The sequence below is a fragment of the Nothobranchius furzeri genome, chromosome 1, assembly GCF_043380555.1.
Source record: "Nothobranchius furzeri strain GRZ-AD chromosome 1, NfurGRZ-RIMD1, whole genome shotgun sequence".
Lineage (NCBI taxonomy): Eukaryota > Metazoa > Chordata > Actinopteri > Cyprinodontiformes > Nothobranchiidae > Nothobranchius > Nothobranchius furzeri.
This window is the reverse complement of record NC_091741.1, coordinates 48,107,403-48,127,402: the sequence shown is the minus strand read 5'-3', so window position 1 is coordinate 48,127,402 and position 20,000 is coordinate 48,107,403. Positions and strand designations below refer to the sequence as shown.

At 42.3% G+C, this 20,000-nt stretch overlaps 1 protein-coding gene and 1 long non-coding RNA gene across 6 annotated transcripts in view; one reads left to right on the top strand and one right to left on the bottom strand.

The window, feature by feature from the left end:
* Positions 1–20,000, bottom strand: part of LOC107385071 (ninjurin-2) — a 44,838-nt gene that overhangs the window by 16,716 nt on the left and 8,122 nt on the right. The window lies entirely within an intron of this gene.
* Positions 10,847–13,144, top strand: LOC107385095 (uncharacterized). The gene is made up of 3 exons (XR_001572939.3): positions 10,847–11,147; positions 11,450–11,560; positions 11,849–13,144. It is a non-coding gene; the product is annotated as an uncharacterized lncRNA (long non-coding RNA).

The following is a 20,000-nucleotide window of genomic DNA, read 5'->3' as shown; positions in this document are numbered from 1 at the left end:
TGTCAGGCCATAATTTGGGATTATTAACCCTCTGGAGGCAGGCGTTGCAGATTTGCAACGTTGAAACCTACCTACCTGGTTGCTCCACATACATATTTGATGAGAATTCATTAACTCAGAAGTACCCCTGAAGGACTTAGTTGTTCGCTATCAAAACTTATTTTGAGCCTGAGAGGGTTAACACCATTCCTTGAGCTGCTCTTGACCACGTTGGCCTGCCTGTCTGCAGAATCGTTCATCTAGAAGACACACGTAAAAGTTCCCTTCATCCAGTTACAGAGAATCATCCATGGAGCTGTGATACTGGATCAGTTCAGTCTCGCTTTGTTTCTATTTAGCACATTTTGCTGCCGTTGACCCAGATTCACTACCACGTTGGGCTCACCGTGAGCTAAGAGAAAATCTGAGAAATTGTGTATCTCTCTGGGATGTGACCTCCCAAACTGAAGAACTAGAGCCAAACGGCAGCATCTGAAGGGTGAGAGAGTAAGATCTGTGTGAAAACAGAACACATGACCTCTTTTCCCTAACTGCTGTTTATATAGTACCCCTCCCCCTCTTTTTTTGCCTTTTCTCAGAAGTCCAAAATCCTTGTAAAATTCTCATTCCTGAAATTCCCTCATCCTAAACAGCGGGCACAGATCCACATCCCATCATGAACACTGTCTGACCTGTAGCCCAGGTACAACCTGAATCAGGCAAAAACATTAATACTCCATGTTGTAAATACACACAGATGAGACCACATGGGAGCACCCCCCTCCTCCAGGATTTGGCAGGAAGTTCTCCTCCCCTGGAATCTGATTGGTCACTGTAATAGCCAATGGAAAGAGATGCTCTACAAGGAGTGGATTTTTCTGTTTATGCTGTATTTTTACTGCTTTGTGCAACGACCAGTGTGTTTGAGTGCAGTTTCCCTTTCCCAAGGCTCTTCCCGCCTAAGTCTTTCTGTTTGGCCTTTGTGTAACTGTCTTTAAGAGGATGGAGTAGGAGGAGCGCAGAGAAGGGACGAGGAGAAACAAACAGTGACATGAAGAAGAAGAGAGGTGGACTCACGAGTGGAAGAAAGCAGAAAAGCATCTCTCGTAGCGAGTTGCACGTCTGTTTTCACGAGCGGCAATCAAACTCAAAGAGAAACGTGACACTGAATCAAGTTTTTATATCAACGTCCACGTTTTGGTTTAATTAAAACATGCTTTTATTAATTCATTTACAGGCCTTTGCTGAGTGTCATAGTCAGATGTGTCATGATGCATTTTAAGCGCCTCTTCTTTTATCAATTCTTCTTTTCTCTTCGTACTTCAACATCTTCTTTTCATCATTTTACTCATATTTAACCTTGTTTATTAACCTTTGTTCTGTGATATTTTGTGTGTTGTGGTAGATAGTTGCCCTTACATGGAAGTCCTGGAGTCTCTTACTATTTCTTGTTGTGTCATCTGGCCTGAAACCATTCACATCATCATCTGTCCACATGTATTAGAAAATACTCAAATAAAGAAAGTATAAATGAAACAAAGACACTTAAGGAGTGTTTGTGTGTGAAAATGAAGGAAAAGGACTCAAATCTGACCCTAGATGACCTTTAGGTCCACCCAACCCCGCCTACATTCCCCCAACAGTGAGAAACAGTGATACGGTGAGACCCACAAGCGGAGAAGATACAGTGAAAGATTTAAAATACGACCGGGCACAAGCAGGCATGCCGAAGATAATCATCTAAGCTTGACTGCCCCAGTGTGCACTTTTGGCACCTTGGCCTCCGTTTGCCATTTAAGAGGATTACAGAGAGTTTGGCAGTGATCTGATATCAGCTGATGGCATTCCTGACTTTAACCACATGATAGAACAGAGTCTCCGATATCCGTTTATCAGCCAGCTGGCTGCTGGTCTCCATGGGCACCGTGTGTGCAGTTCCTCTGGATTTTAGCTTTTGATAAAAAATCAAATGTGTGTTTACATTACAGACAACCACATGAAATATTAATTTTAATTTAGTAACATTCTTTTGTGACCACTCATAGAGGTCTTTCGCACATATTTATTATACGTTTGCAGTGGTCTTTGGTGGGCGTGAATACCTTGTGAGTTGTACTCTGGAGAAAAAAAGCTCCGATGCGCCTGTTTCAAGCTACGTCCATGACTGCCCCTATTGCCAGGAAAAATACACATCGTCCCTTTACAGTATTTTCCAGATGCTAGGACACATTTCTCACTACTTAGGTTACTTTAGCAAAACTCTTCACACAGTTCTCCTAACCGACTTTCAGCTTGGCAAAGCATTTCACTTCACATTTAAAATGCTCTACAACTACCAAAGCACTTCGTTCAGGTCTCAAATAAACACTTTCTTCCAGAACACTAGCAAAGGCCGACAGCCAACAAACACACTTTGCCACCCACAAAACAACGACCTAAGAAACACTAGCAACGTGTAGCATAGCAGTGTTTTCTCGTGTAATACAAGGACACGTCTATTGTTCATGACTCCAATATATGTCACTGGAATGAATCAGACATGATGCTATTTGTCAATATTTTATGTTGTTTATTTATTTTGATCTTTTTGCTGATTCCAAAATATAAGAATTTGTTTATACACCATCCACTGATAAGTCCAGGCATCCATACGTATTTCTCGCCCCCTCCCAGCCCCTTTTCTTCCTCTTTCAGCCACTTCTCTCTTTCAGGCTGGGTCCATGTTTACATCACAAACCTATCCAGCTGTTGTCTCCTTTTGTAATGAAATAGAAAGAGAAGCGTCTGTGTAGATGTTCATCTACAATGAAAATCGGCTGTGGCTGGTTAAACTGCGTTAGTAGATTTAAAATGTGTTTAATAAAATCTTGCTGTTGAATCTTGCTGTCTTATTCAGTTTTTCATTATGTTATCATTTTGAACATGAGTTTAACTGTTCTGAAAAGAGTAGTAAGCACGTGCAAAATGTGCTGTGCGTACACAGATTTTTGGAAGTTGTTGTGTCTGACTGAGAAAAGAATTCCGGAAATTTGAGAGATGTAGTCATTGGAAGCATTTTGGGCCAAAACAATGATAATTGATCCTCAGCTTAGCCCACATAAACTTCTGTTGTGTGTGAAGAGTTTAACAAAGTGACCTAAGTACAGAGAAATGTGTCGCGTCTGTGAAAAACTGTAACTGACTTTATTCCGCAAGTTGGTGCTGAAAACAAAAAAAGTTAAAAAGACGAGTATCAGAATGACATGCTCAGTTCTATGTGTGTGTGTGTGTGTGTGTGTGTGTGCGTGTGTGTGTGTGTGTGTGTGTGTGTGTGTGTGTGTGTGTGTGTGTGTGCGTGCGTGTGTGTGTCTGAGAAGCACTCCATAAACCTGGCTCTCCTCTGGTGTCAGCCATGCTGGTGAAGGGTGTTGCATCAGAGGTTGACGTATTTCGGATGGCGTCATATGATTATGATACTTCATGAAAATAGTGTGTACTAGTTTGTGTGTGACATTTGTGTATGTGTGTGTGTAGCAGGTGGGTTTGGATGTGTATCATATGCTAGCAATATGTGTGTGTGTGTGTGTGTGTGTGTGTGTGTGTGTGTGTGTGTGTGTGTGTGTGTGTGTGTATGTGTGTGTGTGTGTGTGTGTGTGTGGGTGCGTGTGTGTGTGTGTGTGTGTGTGGGTGTGGGTGTGTGTGTGTGTGTGTGTGTGTGTGTGTGTGGGTGTGTGTGTGTGTGTGTGTGTGTGTGTGTGTGTGTGTGTGTGTGTGTGTGTGTGTGTGTGTGTGTGTGTGTGTGTGTGTGTGTGTGGGTGGGTGCGTGTGTGTGCTCTCAGAGAGTTCTCAGTCACACAAGATGCTGCCATGGCAACACCACCAACACATTCATAAACACAAATGTTCATTACAGGAGATTAGGTTCAATGTGAAAAAGTCAAAACAAGTACGAGGAGCCAGGATTTGTTATCTCACTGCTTCGTCGTTTAAAATAAACCTCAAATCCAAAGCCCTGACAGTGAACTGAAACGTTTTATATGTTTCCAGAAGATAACGCCAAATCCAAACAAGTTGTACATATCTTGTTACATGTATTTTTCCAACATCCTCCACAAGTTGGAGCTTTAAACTTGTACCTATAAACAATCTTCCACAGAGGCTTGTGTCGAATGAGCCAACCAGTTGCAGGTGAATTTGTGTGCATTAAAAAAATACTGGACTTTGAAGTCTGGTCTCCATCACTTTAATGGGTTTTACAGCCTCGTTTGATCCACCACAGCAAACGAGGCGGAACAAGAATGTTTAAATAAAAGTTTAGTGGAATGCCACTCCGATTGGGCTATTCCACTTCCTAGACAAATACCAAACTGTTAGCACGCATACACCGTATTATATAATTATATATACATGCATATACAACCGGGCGCAATATCTATCTATCTATCTCTATCTATCTATCTATCTATCTATCTATCTATCTATCTATCTATCTATATATATATATATATATATATATATATATATATATATATATATATATATATATATATATATATATATATATAATACATTTTATTTAAAAGCACCTTTCTGGTCACTCAAGGACACTGTACAGAATAAAAACACAAATCATTCAGTAAGTAAACATATATCAACAAACAAGGCACTCTAAAATTCAAAGCTGATATGTGGTCATGAAGAGGTGAGTTTTCAGTTGTTTTTTGAATTCTGTGAATGAGTTAATGTTCTTGATGAGAGGGGGAAGGGAGTTCCAGAGTTTGGGAGCGGTGCAGCTGAAGGCTCTACTCCCCATGGTGCTGAGACGAAAGGAGGGCACAGAGAGATGAATGGAGGAGGAGGACCTGAGGGAACGGGACGAGGTGACGATGTGAACGAGATCTGTGAGGTAGAGAGGGGCGAGGTTATGGATGGCCTTGAAGGTGAGAAGGAGAATCTTGTAGTTAATCCTGGTGTGCACGGGTAGCCAATGGAGTTGTTTGAGGATGGGGGTGATGTGATGAGAGATGGGAGTTTTAGTGACGATGCGTGCTGATGCATTCTGAACCAACTGGAGCTTACGGAGGGTTTTCTGAGGGAGACCTGAGAGAAGAGAGTTGCAATAATCGATACGTGATGTAACCAGACTATGGACAAGTATAGAAGTAGAGTGGACATCGAGAGGGGCGAAGACGATTAATGTTACGAAGATGGAAATAAGCTGACCATGTGATGCTATTGATATGAGATTGGAAGGATAGTGTGCTGTCTAGGATGATGCCCAGACTCTTGACCTGGGGAGAGGGGGAAACTGAAGTATTATCAACTGTGAGAGAGAAACTGTCAAATTTTGAGAGAGTATTCTTTGTACCAAAGAAGTTCTGTTTTGTCTGTATTTAATTTCAGGAAGTTCGAACTGAACCAGGATTTTATTTCTTGAAGGCAGGTGATGAGCGAAGAGGGAGTAAGTGCAGAATTTGGCTTACTGGACAAATAGAGCTGGGTGTCATCCGCGAAGCAGTGAAAATGAATATTGAATCTACGGAAGATATTGTCAAGGGGAAGGATGTATATAATGAAAAGGAGGGGCCCCAGGACAGAGCCCTGGGGCACGCCAGAAGAGACAGAAGAGGGCTGTGAGCGGGAGGATTTGATAGTAATGAACTGAGTACGACCTGATAGGTAGGACTGAAACCACTGAAGTGGGATGTTAGCAATGCCGATGGAAGATAACCTATGGAGGAGAATGGAATGAGATATTGTGTCAAAGGCTGCACTCAGATCAAGGAGGACCAGGATGGATAGTAGACCGGAATCAGCAGCAATGAGGAGATTGTTAGTTATTTTGAGGAGGGCTGTTTCTGTGCTGTGAAGTGGGCGGAAACCGGACTGGAAGGGTTCATAGAAGGAGTTTAGTGTCAGATGGGTGTGGAGCTGGGTAGCGACTATTTTTTCTAAAACTTTGGAGACAAAGGGTAGGTTGGAGATGGGGCGGAGATTAGTAAAAATGTTAGGATCCGAACCAGGTTTTTTAAGTATTGGAGTAACTGCAGCAGTTTTGAAGATAGAGGGAACAATACCGGAGGAAAGGGATGCGTGTATGAGAGCGGAGACGAGAGGGAGCAGGGAGGGGAGGCAGGATTTAATCAAGGCTGTGGGAAGGGGATCGAGAAGGCAGGTAGAAGACTTTGACTTGTGGATAATATCTGATATCTCAGAATCACTGGGAATTTGGAAAATGGAAAATAACTGTGTTGGTTCGGGAGGATCATATGGGGAGGTAGGGGGGATGCTTTGATTGATTGCACGGTGAATGTTTATTATTTTTTCGTTGAAGAACAGAAGAAGGGCATTACAAGTAGCAGTAGAGCACATGTGTGGGGGCAGAGTATCGGATGGCCGGTGAATTTTATTGATAATGGAGTACAATGACTTAGTGTTGCCTCGATTGGAGTTGATTAGACAGGAGTAATACTGTTGTTTGGTTAGTAAAATTAAGTCCTTATACTGAGTCATATGATTTTTATATAGTTATTTGTGAATGGTGAGACCAGTTTTTCTGTAGAGGCGTTTACGCTGCCTGGATTTGGTTTTCAGTGTCCGGAGTTGAGGGGAAAACCAGGGAGCAGACTACAGAAAGTAACAGAACGGGTTTTGACTGGAGCAAGGGAGTTTAAAATGTGAGCTAACTGATCATTGTAGAGAGTAGCCTGGTCATCAGGGGAGGAGAGATTGTCCGGTAGCTGAATATTATCCATAAAGGAGGATAAAGTGTCGATATTGATGTCCTTTATATTCCTAAAAGAGATGAGTCGGGTTGGTTTGGTAAAAGAAAGCTGGGTTACAATATTGAAAGAAATAAAATAGTGATCAGTGATGTGGAGATCATATATATATATGTGTGTGTGTGTGTGTGTGTGTGTGTGTGTGTGTGTGTGTGTGTGTGTGTGTGTGTGTGTGTGTGTGTGTAACACAAACTGAGATAAGGAGCATTGGGGATTCTGATTAAGTCAATAGATATATGGTCAAAGGTCTTTATCATATTATGGTTTTAGGAGATTGGAGAGGTTAGGAGGAGCTCAAATCAGACTGGAAAAATGGGCAAGGCCATGGTTTCTGGCTCTCTGTTTACTGGCGTATTTGTTGTCCAACTCCACTTGTCTTCTGACATCTCCCGGTCACCTCCCTTCTGTTCAACTGGTTGGAATCCCCGTGGCAAACCCAAAGGTCATTGGAGGATCACATATCCTTTTTGGCTACGGAATACTTGGATATCCCTCAGAAGGAGCTGGAAAGCATCCCAGAGGAGAGGGATGTCTGGGTTTACCTCCTGAACCCGTTAGATGAAACACTAAACCAGCGCTGCAGTCAAGAGCTGGACTCTGTCCAATCAAACCTTGATTTGATGCTAATCATAGGCCATTATCTTCAAGGAGGCCAGGGGTTAACATTAAAGGTGTGGTTCACTGACAAAAACGTTTTTAATGATTATTTATAATTTTAATTAGTTTAATTATTATTTTTATAATTTTTTATGCCGACTGAACACGAAAATAGTCTCCTACAATCTCCTGCATTAGTTTCTAAAAAAAATAGATGAGGAAACACCAGCATTTGAAAATCCTGACAGACCCACATCACTCTGTCACTTAATATTGATGGACTCACCCATCTTGACTTGCGACGGTAAAGGCTGTTGTTGGTTTAGTGTCCAGGAAACAGCGGAGAAAACCTTGAGTAGTAGAAGCTAACCGTTAGCATTAGCAACACCACCACACAGCAGAACTCCTCCAGGCTTGGGATATTTGTGGAGATAAAACATCGACATTGCAGAGCAAACAACATCAGTGGTACAGTCATGTTGCTGTTAAACAATCCAAGGCAAGATGTCCAAATATCAGGAGATAAGAGTCCAAATCCTGCTGTCTGAAGCTCATCTCTGATGTGGCCCACTTCCAGTTCTTGAAACAGGCACACTGGTGCTTTTTTTCTCCAGAGTATGACTTGCAAGGCATTCATTCCAACTTGAGTCCACTGCAATTGTATTGAGAGTTTACAAGGACCCATAAGGGTAAGGAAATAAATCATCAAAAGTTTCTGTACTTAGATATGTAATAATAAAAAACAACAAGTGATTTCCAGTTATCTCTCTCGGTTGGTCAGCACATTGTAGTTGTAGAGCAAGGCATTCTGCACATTTTGGACCTTTCTTTGCAGGTGACTCAAAACAATAAAATGTTCTAACAGTTTGTCACAAAGCTCTTCAAAGCCGGTTGGTGAGTTAAAATCAGGTGTGTTTCAGAGGGGAAACATCTGAAGCATGAATGTCAGCCTGCCCTAAGGATGAGGAATAGGAAACGTGGCGCAGAAGTGAAACTGTCAGCAATGCTGCTCCCCCTCATTCTATACAACAGGAAGGTTAAAGGTCCAGTTTCAGGTTTCGGATTCATTTCAATTCATAAGAAACACGGCAGAAAGCTTTACGATGCATAAAATGAAGCTTTTCTTGTTTTGGTTTCAACACATCTGCAGGTTAAAGCTGCTTTAGCGAATCTACAGAACAAGCTAGGTTTTGAAAGCAAACATGGTCACGGAACACTCACCCCTCCCCTCAGGTGTCTTCTGCCGGAACCAAAAGCCTGCATTACCAGAGGAAACGAGATGGCGCTAAACACTAGTCGCCGTTTTCTTGGCTCAAACGTCTTTTGTTGTCCATGACTTCAAATGGTGTTTTTCATTTTGGGACTTTGGTATTTTGTCTAAGTGGTAGCAGCCGGCTGTTTCTCCTTCTCTGACATTATTGAGCAGAGAACCTCTCACACCAGTGGTGTTCTGTTGCTAAATGCGTGAGTGTGTAATGAGTGGAGGACACAGGGAAGTGCTGCGGTTCGGCGTGAACGACAACCGGATGGTCCAATAGGGGCTTTTGGTTCATTACGTGTAATTGGCGGAGGTTTTTAGACAAATGTGACAGAATCATATGTTTGTTTTTATCTCCAAAACATATTTATAGCTAAACTATGTTCGAACTTTGTTAAGAGGCATGAAAAAAAATTGTTTTCCAAATTTGCCTTAGCAGCTTTAAAAGTGTGAAACACTCATTTACAGTTTTTCTCAATTGTTTACACACATTTTCTGGTACTTGAGACACAATTACCACAACATGTAACCAAGTAACCAACCCCCCCTAACCAATTTTGCGAAACTACAAGCACAATTCCTGCTTTGCACTCAAATTTCAAATTTAAAACCCACATTTCTCAAAACACTACACACAATTCTCTCCTGTTGGCACAATTTTCATACAGGAACTATCTTGTTCTCACAAGGAACACACTGCTATTCAAATGTGCACACTGACTCATCACAAGGGCAAACACCTGTCACACAGTTTTACAATCAGCAAAACAGAACTTTAGCATAAAAGGGCAACAGGTGAGCTCTTCTGTGTTGGAGCAATGGATGCCAACTTTGGAAACAGAGGCAGAGCCAGAGGAGTGAGAGTAAGAGGAGGAGGATGGGGAGGATGAGGATGAGGAAGAGGAAGAGGAAGACCAAGGACCGTAGTCTCTGATGAGGTCCGAGCCACAGGTCAACAGGGTGCAATTTGAAGGAAACTCAGAAACAGTCAAAGAATTGCGATATAACTATGTGCAAGTGAGTCCCGCAATTGATGCATACACTCAACATTGTGTACAGTAAATTATACATATTTCAATATTGTAATCATAAGGACTGTGCTTCACACTAGTGACCACTCCACGTTTATTTCTGATATTGTCATGTGAGTTTCAGGGAGTCCTTGAGCTTGAGACAGCTGCAGTGGAGCACCAGTTCATCTTCATTGATGAGGTTGGATTCAACCTCACAAAAAGACGAAAGAGGGGAAGGAATATCACTGGCCAGCGTGCCATTGTTGAAGTCCCAGGCCAGCGTGGAGGGAACATCACAATGTGTGCAGCGCTTGGCTACCATGGCATCATCCATCACCATGCTACCCTTGGCCCCTACAACTCTACCCATCTGATCACATTCCTGGACATCCTACATAACACACTCATTCCACCAGACCAGGTAGATGGTCCAGAACAGCCCAGGTACATTGTCATTTGGGACAACGTAAGTTTCCACAGGGCTGCTGTGGTTCGTAACTGGTTCACTGGCCACCCACGCTTTTTAGTTGTTTATCTCCCTCCATATTCTCTATTCCTCAATCCCATTGAGGAATTTTTCTCTGCATGGAGATGGAAGGTGTATGACTGACAGCCACAAACCCGTATACCTCTTCTCCAAGCTATGGAGGACACATGTGGAGATATAGCAGCTGATTCTTTTCATGGCTGGAATCGCCATGCTAGGAGATATTTCCCCCGCTGCTTGGCCAGGGACAACTCTGCTTGTGATGTGGATGAGGCGCTGTGGCCAGACCGCAACAGAAGAGAGGATGCAGCATAGTTTTCTTTTTTACTGTAACTGTATGCAGTAAATTTCTGTTGGATGTAGTTTATGTGTGCAACTTTGTGTTGGTTGGGAATGGGATAAACTTTGTGTACAATGTTTTGTGGAAAAAATAAAATAATTTCTACCATGTATTTGTGTGTTCAGAGTGTAAAAACAATATTCTGAAATAACAACACATGCATGTATTTACTGTCGTAGGTGTAACACTGAACCAGAAAGGCTTTAGTCATTATGATGAATGGAGAAGACGTGTTTTCCATTCATCATAGTGTTTAACATTGAGCACATGAGTGTTCTGCTGGTTCTTATAAATGTCTATTCATATGATGGTTTGTGTGTGTCATTTGACAACAAAATCACATTTTGAGGAGAAATAACATTGTTTTGAATGCAAAGTTTAATTTTGCAGGTTAAGTGAGGGGTTTTGCCCATTGTGTGTGTATTTTTGGATTTGTGTGTAGAGTTCTGAGAACATGAGGCATGCTTTCAGGAAATGTGTGTAAACAATTGAGGAAAAACTGTAATGACTTCAAGCAACTGATAACTTTCTTCAGTCAATGGATTTTAGTGTTTTAGCAACTGAGAAAAACTGTAAAATAGCAGAAATTGCTGGCTTTGTTTTTACAGAAATACACGTGAAACACAACAAGCATGCCTGACTTGTGTGCTGCCTATGGATGCTCTAATAGACGATGTCTTCAACCACAACAACGTGGGATCATCTTTCATTCGTAAGATTTAACAATAACAAACATTCAACTGTGTTAGGCTGATAAGTCTCTGTCATCTGCTTTGCTTTTAACTGCTTTTTAGAAATAACAGTGATGGCAAAGTTCAAGATCTATCAGCTAACTGTGATTTTAAAAAGTTGAATTGCTTGAATTCAAGATTTCTTGGTTAATCAATCATTGCATGTTTCTGTCTTGACACCTTTTGTTTAACTATTGTTTGTCTTATGTTCATGTTAAAGGAAAAGGCTGTTAACTGTTGACAATGATTTCTAAAGCTGCCTACATTTTGTCACTTGTTTAAGATTTCCCAGAGATGGAGAAAGAAGGAGGCAGTGGGAAGTTGCCCTAAGAAGTGTCTGCGATCTTCCTCAGAGCTGACGCTCAGTGGCGTCACGATCAAAACTGTCAGCAAGGTAAAAAATCCTTCCCTGTGTTTCAAAAAGAACCTAAAAATGCAGTCAGAAGAAAACCACAAAAGATGTTTGTAGTCTTTTGAAAAACTGCTGGCTTATCAAATCCCCCTGATAAATGAATACAATGAATAAATTCCACACTTACCAATCATGATTACTTGTTTGCCTTAATGTAGTCAAACTATAGTTCTTGTCTGATTTCTCACCTGACATCATGTTGATCTATAGGCCTGTGTAAAGTATAAAGGCAACCACACTGTCCAGTTACATTGGTAATTGCAATCTCAGGATTTGTTGTGCGGCGAGCCATTACCAAGCTGTCCTGTGATGTCTGCCGTGCCAGCCTGGTGATGGATGCTGCATCTGCCTGTGATGACCAGAGCTTCCATTTGCTGACTCTGAAGAACAACGGAGGTCTTGTGGTCCCATCTGAAGGTATTGTGAGGGTCACCAGAGCAGCAGAGAGGGCAATTCTCCCGGCATCAGCGGGCAGACGATCACAGCCTATCAAACCACAGGAGGTCATCTACATCGTGCGCAAGAGGATTGGGTCAGAGGATGTCTTTTTGCTTGGGGAGCACATCAGTGAGACACAGTACGGAATTGAGTCTCACTCCCATGTTGACATCTATTGTCTCCCTGTTCTTTAAGCTGAGGATGCACCACATAGAGCTCCGGACCCCACGTGACTCTCAGTTAGTAGACGCCATATTGGCAGGAAAAGAAGGTAAACAAACAAGGATCGTAAACATGAACATGAACGGGATCGGCTTGGATTTTACTTCGTCGGAGTTTACGTCACACTTTAAAACCAAAGAAATCGTTTTATATAGTCAGAAATTAACCCCTGGGATACTTTTTAAAAATGCCAGAAGCTGTCGGAGCGGAGCGGACTTCTTACCGGACCTGGCCGGGGAACCCCTTGGGATTTCCCCGGAGGATGCTGGCCCAAGTGGCTGGGGAGAGGGAAGTCTGGGCCTCTCGACGATACTGCCCCCGTAACCCGACTCTGGATAAGCGGATGAAAATGGATGGATGGACAAATAACAGATTTACATGTAAACAGTTTAAATAGAGTGCTGTGCTGTTTGAATGTATAAACTAAACGCCAAGAGAAATCACTAGTCTGATTTTTTTCCGTGAACAAAATAAATATGTCAGGCAGGAGCGTCTCAGGATCTGTCTGAGATGTGTCTCGGTGAGACAGATAGTAGCAATCCAAAGTGCTTTTTATGTGTGATCTGACAATTGATCAACCATTGCTTAAAAATTAAATACAGCTTAGCCGGTTAATTGCTGTGATCCTAAAACACGTAAACATTTTACGTGACGTTTACTTGTTGCTATGAGTAATAAGACAGAAAAAGCCACGCCAAAATAAGTTTAGGAAGCCCACTAAGAATCGTAATAAAAGCATTTAAAATAAACGCCATACACAGTTGAGGAAACGTTGGTTTAAGTACCTGATATGAAGCGGTCGCTGCAAAGGCGAAAACCTTTACTCTCGGGATCCCACAGCTTTATTTTAGCCCGGTCACTAGCGCGTTTTATTACAATCATCCAACGTTTGCGGCGCTCCGGATCTTGGGGAATCCTGTAGATGGCTCATCCCTTATGTCGTCCGCGTCTGTTCTGCATCCTGGGGCACAACAGGAATCTACCATATTTCCTGTCTGATTGAGTTTTCTGACAATAACAAATAGCCCAGCTGCCGGCTTCTGCATGCCAATATGGCGCTGTTTCGATTTGAACTGTTGCATGCCGGGAGAAGTGACGTCAACTCCCGGAGCTCTATAGCAAGATTAGCAACTCTTAGCTTTCAGTCTGACAGCGTGAGACAGAAGCTTACAAAAGCAGTCTTTTTGAAAGGTGACCCACAATGTGCTTTAGCATCTGTCTTAGATCTGTTATTTTTATAATCAAAAGCATGTATAATCTGTAATAAACAAGTTTTTCATAACTATCAGTCCGTCATTCACTTACTCTTTAATTTTTGAAGTGTTTATTAAGCCCTTTACTTTAACTCACAATTATCCCAGTTTTGTCTTCTCAAACTTTCATTTTAAATGGGTTGCAGGCTGAAGGTGGAAATAAATATAAATTATTATAACTTGCCAAAGCAAGTATATATTAGGTTTATATTACCAAGTCAAAGTAAATAAAATATATTCTGTATATTTTTATTTGTCTTTTATAAAATAGTTTGTCAGTCATTGAGATTCTAGAGTTGTTTTGCTTTTTGTTTTTTGGACTGGGTGTTTTAACTTTAAATTTTGTTCGCTGCTTTTTTGTGTTTATTTTTTGTTTTGTTTTACTATTTTCTGTAAATGAAATCAGGTATTTGAGTTTTTATTTATAAGTTGATATGTTAAGTTATAAGGTATCTTAAAACTTATATTTCTAAGTTGACCTCAGTTTATAAACTACAGCTAGTTCATCAGAAGCAGATCTTGTTGATATTAAAACGGTAAGTCTATGGGAAATTGACAGGATAGGGGAAAACGACTGGAAAGTGGACAGAAATAAGGAGAGTTTCCATCCAAAACTGATGTATTTCATAACTATGTCTCTAATGTTTCTAAAAAATCAAAACGTATGAAAATCGGTTGAAAATTGAGAAAGTTAGAATTGTTTAAATAGTGCATGCACCACTAAACACCAGTGTTAGAGGACGGCAGCTGTCCGAAGTAAGATGGCCGCTGTGTACGGACGTCAGGGTCCATTGACGAACAGCACGGGTGAGGGATCTAGCTAATATATATGATATCTATGCTCACAAGCACCTGTTTCAGGAAGTAGAAGTCAGCTGGAGGAGAAAGCTTCAGACGGCAGGATTTAAAGGGGCATTATGGAAGTTTGACAGCCAAAACATGTATAGAAATAATAAATGTCTTCTTCATACATTCTCCTGCAATGCCCTGGTCCTGTAGAATGAGCCCTGGCATTTTTACTGTGATTGCCTGTTTTTCTGTAAAATCACAGAAAAAGAGAGCTGCTCGGTCGAGCAGGCTGCTTCATGCGCGTTCACGCTCAGGCATAGCCCATAGCATTTGCTATCCGTAGCTTTAGCAGCAGAGAGCGAGGTAGTGCCACTTTGCCGCTGTTCCTAACGCCTAGTGACAAAGCTACTGTAGATACATTTCTGAGGACCCTTAGCTACTTTCTGAAGAACTTTGTTCTAGATATTTCCTGCAAATTAGCAACAAAATAGCCATTTTCACTCTGAAGCATTCTTTGAATGTTGTTTCAGCTGTCATCAAGGATATAAATGTTACAGATACAAAGGATTTCACTGGTGCTTTAGCTCACCTAGTAAGATGTTGGACTCTTGTGCAGAAGACCTGGGTTCATTTCTGGATGTGAACATAGTTTATTTAGAGTTTCTTTTTTACATTAATGGTATATTTTTTTACAGTAAGATGCCCAAATTTTTTATTTGAGACTCGGTGAACAGCAATGAATCCACAGATAAAAAAGATGTGGGTTCAACTTTCATTTTGAAACAATTTTTCAAGCAAGGGAAGGGAATGATCTGAGCATGCAGGAGGACTGACCCATCTTAAACCTTTGTCGGTTGTGCTGAAGAGAAAGGTACAGAACCAAATTATTTAATTAATTAGCTGCGCATTCTCCTGTCCTCTGTCCTCCGGGCCACACACACACACACACACACACACACAAGGGACTGTCTCAGCTGTTATTTTCGTTGAGGAGTGTGCATGTACAGCATGCACGCCTCGTGCACGAGCCTACTATTGAAGCTGCTGTTACGCTTTTGGCCTGAGGGGGCAATCGCGAGCACAAAAATTCAAAACTCTGTAAAGTCCCTTTAAATACACCACATTAGAGCAGGCGGAGGGAGACTAGGGGTCTTATCGCACCTCTGTTCTCGGTTAGCTGTCCGAGGCTGGAGGCCAGGAGTGGTTGGACAGGGATACCAGATCATCATTACCATCCCCAGCACGCTGAAATAAATTGTAAACCAGAATAACTTAAAAGCAAAAGTTCACCGGCTGCCTTAAAAACTTGAGTCATGTCAACTTAATTGAATACTTTCTTTCAACCCGAAATGTCAAGTTGTAAAAAATCATAAATAATAACTATGCTTTGTTTGAACATTATATTGTGAGTTGAAACAACAAATCTTGCTAGATTACTAAGTGGAAACAAACATTTTATCTTGTTAACCCTCTCAGGCTCAAAATAAGTTTTGATAAATGGACGAACAATTAAGTCCTTCAGGGGTATTTCTGAGTTAAAAAAGGCTCATGAAATACATGTGTGGAGTAACCAGGTAGGTAGGTTTTAATGTTGCTAATCTGCAACGCCTGCCTCCAGAGGGTTAAAAATACTCACAATTCTACATTATTTTAACTTACAAATTTAAGTTAGACATTTATGGATGTCCATTCAAATTAAAAGTTTATTTTAACTGAACCAAGGGATTCATTGTTTGTACTCGTGTACAAACTATCATGGGCTATCATGCCAAGACAGGCAAATTTAAAGCAGTAAGCTAACAGCAACACTGAATAATGCTAGCTAACACATTTCTCATACACCATCTGACTGCAGACAACCAGTGGGAGTGGAACACGAGGAGCAGAGTCCTGAGCATTTAGCATGAACCACTACTTTATTTAAAGCAGGGAAGGGCAGGAAGTTTTGTGATGGTCAGGTTGCTCCCAGTGGCTGCCAGGTGGAGACTGGATCCCTGGGCTCTGGTGGGTCCCCGGTGGGGTTGGTCACCCTTGGGTCCCAGGCCACTGTGCTTCGAGCTTATCTAGCTTGGGGCTCTGGCAGCTGCTGGTTGTGACCCCCTGGGTAATCCTCTGCGCCTCTCGGGAGGGGGGTTGGGGCCTCTCTGGCGGCTGTCTCCCTGGGATCCCTGCACTTCGGAGAGACCCATGGATCTCTAGGGCTTGGAACTCCTCCATCTTCCTCACATCTTTGGGGGCAGGTCTGTCTGTGGCCCCTCACATTCACTATTGGACACTCCTTTGGAGAAGCCTTACAAATACAACTGTGTACGCCCACAGGTGCTCACATGGTGCTCTCACAAGGGTGGACTTGGGCATTTTCAACACATCACCTGTGTGGTGGCTGTGGTTGGCACTAAATGCACTATGAATTATTACCGTGTGTTTCTCAGCAAAAATAGTTACTTTTATATATCTTCATGCTGTTGGTGCAGTGATCATTTGGTCTTATTGTATTTTTGTGTCTCCCCTTTCTCTCTCTCTTTCTGCAGGTCCAGAACCAGATTCTTGTTCATCATTTATTGTTTATTTTTCTGAGCCCATCTCCCCCTTTCTCAAACTTCTGTCTCTGTGTCCGTTGGTATGTAAAACAACTGAAAAATATTTCTAATAAAGTTTTGGTATCAGGCTTGGCATTATAGCAGAAGCTATAACGCTCCACCTACAACTGTTAGGCTTGTCTTCGGCATTCAGACATAAACTCTGATTTCTTCACAGCCGGACAGGTCACGATAAAATAAATAAATAAATAAAAACCTGGCTGCAGCACGCAGCAAGGGGCTGCATTGGGTCAGTTGTCAGGCCCACATGAATTATGGCTGTTACTAGTTTACAATCCTTAATACTACGTATGTTCTATGTTCTAATTAAGCAAGATAAATACAATTTGCTACACGACAAAGCCTGAACATAATCTGAAATGCAAAGGTTCCTTTCATTTTGTTTTTAGGTGGGATTGGTAGTAACTTGTTTAGCCAGCTGAAACAGACTTAATTTATTTATATTTTAGTTTTACCCAAAACTACACACCTCTCTGACACCATAGACACTTTACCACTAAATCTGTTACAAAGCACTTGGCGCCTTGCACACATAACATGCGCCATCCACCAGCTTCGGGGGAGGAGAAACGCCTGGTAGTGGCCTACTTTCTTTCACTTTCAGGTAAAATCTTAACATCGACCAAAGTGCAGCTGAGACAGGAGGGAAATGCACAAATGCAGCCAAAAAAGGGTTCAATCAATGAACATCTCAACTCCGTCCTCAATCTTGCTTTTTAGGTGATATTAGCTACGGCACCCTCTTCAGTTCTGGAATGCTAATGGGCCATTTCCAAATATGGTAAGACTCTGACAACGCCACCCTTTACTGCATGCTGCAGCTAGTTCCTTCTCGCAGGATTTGGAGTCTTATTTCCTGATATTTGGACATCTCGCCTCTGATTGGCTAACAGCAACTACCAATGGCTGACTCTGTTTGCTCTACGATGTTGATGTTTTATCTCCGCAAATAACACAAGCCTGAATTCTGCTGAGTTGCTAATGCTAATGGTTAGTTTCTACTAGCCGAGACGTTCGCTGCTGTTTCCTGGACGTTAAACCACCAACAGCCTTTCTCGTTGTGAGTCAAGATGGGAGAGTCCACGAGTGTTAAGTGACAGTGTGACTAGGATTAAGAGAATATATGCTGGAATTTGGAGGCAAAATTTCTGCCAAAATAAAGAATAAAGACTGAAGGTTCATTCAGCTGTAACAAGAAAATCTTTGCTAAACTGACGTTACCCCATCACCTTCAGCTAAGTATTGTAAAAATTGTGATTAATTGAGTGTGAAATGATTTTTCCACCCAAGTGCTTTTGTTGCTGCTCGCTGCACTCTCTCTTTCTTCTTGTGTGGCATTTTAGTGAGTGTGAGCGCAAAATCGTTAATGCATCAGCAAAGCTGCTAAGTGGCACGACCCTGAGCCAGCTAGGCTTCAAAAAGCAGCATCAACCCTCCGACTAATAACCAACAAGTCCTAACCGGGTCTGTGGGTTTAGTTTAATTATGTCTCATTAACCCAAGAAATGCAGCGTGCCACATTTTGATGTTGACGTTCAGCTGCAAGGCAGTGATGGTATCCAAAACAAACACGATAGGAGGAATGAAGGATGGGCACAATCTTTCAGGACATGAGTGGGATTTAAACAGCCACTCAGAACACATGGACGTTCCCTTGAGGGGAAAGCCGATTGTACGAGCAGGTGTGAAAAGAAGCTGAGTGACATTTGCCAAATGTTATTATTTTTTCTTGCATTTTCTGCAGAGGCGTTAGTCCCACATGTGTTTGGCATCTTTACGTCCCTCAGGCCTCAGCCGTGTGTGGCATGGGCGGACACTCATCCCAGAAGCTTCCTGGCTTTTATGACCCGGCCTTCGTCACCATCCACAACACACACACACACACACACACACACACACACACACACACACACACACACACACACACACACACACACACACACACTTCCTGTGACTGACTATGTGGGCTCTGCCACTTCCTGAGTTCCACGAATTCTGTGCCAAAGAGTTTAAATGTTCCCCTTTAACTCAGATTCCTCACAGACCCATCTCTGCGCCACAAGAGAATGACATCTGTGAAAGTTTGTCATGAGTCATGAGGGTAGACAGCTAGCGAAGGGTGTTTCACTGGCTTGTTTTATGCTGCTATAACCGTCATCTACCTTCACTGAAACACACGAAACACAAAAGGACAGATCCACAAAGCATTACACACCAATGTTCATCACCCTGCTTCAAATTGAATTTCTACCAAGCTAACACCAGAAGAGCAACACTTAACACCAACATGATGACATCACGATAGAAATACCTGCAGCAGCAACAACTACAGAGGAAACAGGTTTCTGTAAACATCTATCAGTCTTTGTTGTTTCAGAACTTTGGTTTTCCTAAAAGGAAATAGCTGGAGTTTGTTGAAGTTTGCAGGATCTTGCTGCTGCATTTTATCCATTTAAAGGCTGGAGTTTGATGTTGCTGGTGGTTTTTGTTTAAAGGGTTTTGTGCTTTAGGACTGAATGGCTCTTCTTTGATCTAAACTGTCCAGGTACCAGTGTTTTGGGTGGGTGGGGGGTGGGGGTGGGGTGGGGGTGGGGGGGTCCCAACCAGCAGCCGGCATAGTCCCGGGAGATAGCAGCGGCAAGCCCACAGGCCTGCCTGCAGCCTCCCACCTCCAAGCCGGCCGACAGACTAGAATCTTATCAAAGATGTACAGAAATCTTGCTCCATGGTCTCACCGAACTCCTCCCACGCCCGGGTTTTTGGCCCCGCAACCACCCGAGCCGCATTTCGCTTGGACTTCCGGTACCTACCAGCTGCCTCCGGAGTCCCACAGGCCAAAAAGACCTGATAGGACTCTTTCTTCAGCTTGACAGCATCCCTAACCGCCGGTGTATGCATTGGTTGTTACAGCATCAACAGACAGTTTAACAGCCTTCCTGCTCTTGTTGTTTTACAATGTGACGGTTGGAAATTTACAGAAGCCAACAGTTTTACAAGTGTTACCTGCAGCAGAATGCCTGTTCAACAAGTCAGACATGACCAGCCACGCAATAGGGTCAACGTCCTCACCTTTGTAAATAGTCCTCTTCCCACTTTAGCCTGTGCTGAAGAGATGTGAGG